The following is a 2,435-nucleotide window of genomic DNA, read 5'->3' as shown; positions in this document are numbered from 1 at the left end:
TTCTTATCGTGCCCTAAAATTTAACACACTCACCGTTAAAATTTCCACTTATTATTTTAATAAGTGGAAAGGAAAATAAAAATAATAAGTGGAAATTTTAACGGTGAGTGTGTTAAATTTTAAGGCACGATAAGAAAATGACTCTCCCCAGACACAACAGTATATATATATATATATATCATGTACGCAGGCCTAGCGGAGTGGTTAAGAAGTTCGCTTTACAATTATAAACTTAATTGCTTTGTGTAGTATCTAGGTGAAGTGTCTTTCACTTAAGCTTATAATTGACTTAAATATTGTACCTGTAACTGGTTAAAACACCCTGCAGGACGGATTTGCATTTTAATTCAAAAACCCAGCTTTACCATAGAATGTAACTCATTGATTCGGCTTCAGAAAAACTTAAAAAGCACAGCCCGCACCTATGGAGTACACGAACATTTATTGTCAGACCCATCGGATATCTGATATATATATATATATATATATCCATCGGGTGTATCTATTTACCTCTGACAATAGAGAGTAGTCACCATATTTCATTCTATAATGGCTACCTTTAATGAGTGCAGGATTACATAATCGGACTGTTGTCTAACATACCATCGGATCCCTAGTGCGAAACCGATTGGTGAGATCGGCTGTGTTGGATATTGTACACTTCGTTCAATATATATATATATATACAAATAACAGCTTGGTGCCCTACGCGAATAAGACCACCAAAAAGCTGCAATATGAGAGTGATTCGAAAGATAAACCATACCGCATCGTTCGTCGCGCGGGTTAACAAGGGATGCGTTCAGAACTTAGGTAGAAGATTCCGTTCGAACAACATATTTCAGTCTCCACCCAATGCCGGTACAATCAGCAATAAATAAGCTTACAACTTGTACTGGAATGCACGGAGTGGAAGCACAAATGATACGTGTCCCAGGACCCCGAATCGGAATCAACCGTTTAATGACTGGAAGATGAAGTGATGTGGACTCTTTCTTCACGACTCTCCCAGGAATAGTGGGCAGATGGATGTGTGAAGGATAAATGTGTGTGTGTGTATGTGTGTGTGTGTATGTGTGTGTGTGAAGGTTCGTAGTTTAGTGATTAGGATATTTGGCTCGCGATCGTATGGTCGTGAGTTCAATTCCGGGCGACGCGTTGTGTCCTTGGGCAAGACATTTTTTTTTTACGTTGCTTCATTCCATTCAGCTGGCAAAAATGAGTAGTAGCTGTATTTCAAAGGGCCAGCCTTGTCACACTGCCATGTTGAATCTCGTTGAGAACTATGTTAAGAGTACACGTGTCTGTGGCGTGCTCAGCCACATGCACGTTAATTTCACGAGCAGGCTGTTCTGTTGATTGGATCAACTGTCGTCGTAACTGATGGAGTATCAGTTTGTGTGTGTGTGTGTGTGTGTGTGTGTGTGTGTGTGTGTGTGTGTGTGTGTGTGTGTGTGTGTGGTAACAAAATCTGCATAAATTATAATCTATCTAAACAATTTTTTAACCCTTCTCAGTATTAGGTCCTCAATAAATGTCAATGACACTGTATTAAGGTTTGATATAATAAATGCAACAGAACCTCCGTAAACAAGCTAAGCCTTTACCAAAACTAGGATCTCGTGAAAGGACAACTCCGAATCAATGTGAACGCAAGATACAAAAGGTTCGCAGTCAACAATATATACACATCAAATGTATGCATTAAAGGTATACATTCCATCATCAGCTGCCAAACGGATATCATTTTGATTTCGACACCTTGTCAGTACCATTCAATCCGGTGGAATCAGTTGCGTCAAAATCACACACACACACACACACACGCATGCACACACACATGCATGCACACACACACGCACACACACGCACACACACACAAGCACGCACGCGCATATACACATACACACACATTGTGTGTGTATGTGTGTGTGTGTGTGTGTATAAAGTGCGTGCTTGTAAGAAGCCGTTCAAATATCAGGTAATGCGACATAGACTGACATTTAGACTCAATACGAATACCCAATCTGAGCTTCCGTACAGTTCGTTAAACTCCATTCGCATGCGATTGATGAACTCGAGGCTAGAATGAACTTCTTGAATACCATGAAACCTGCGCCTATATATATAGATACATAGATATACATACATACATACATACATACATACATACATACATACATACATACATGCATACATACATACATGCATACATACATGTATTCATACATACCTACATATATACATATATACGTATATGCAAGTAAGTATGTATTTATATATATATATATGCATATATGTATGTACATGCATATATATATATATATACACATGCATGCATAAATGCATATAAACACACACATACTCATACAAATCGTCGTGTAAGATTATAGTATAATTAACATATTTTCTCCTTGTTTTGAAACTTTTGAGGG

This window comes from Octopus bimaculoides, chromosome 1, assembly GCF_001194135.2.
Source record: "Octopus bimaculoides isolate UCB-OBI-ISO-001 chromosome 1, ASM119413v2, whole genome shotgun sequence".
In the NCBI taxonomy this organism is placed as follows: domain Eukaryota; kingdom Metazoa; phylum Mollusca; class Cephalopoda; order Octopoda; family Octopodidae; genus Octopus; species Octopus bimaculoides.
This window is presented reverse-complemented; position numbering follows the sequence as displayed.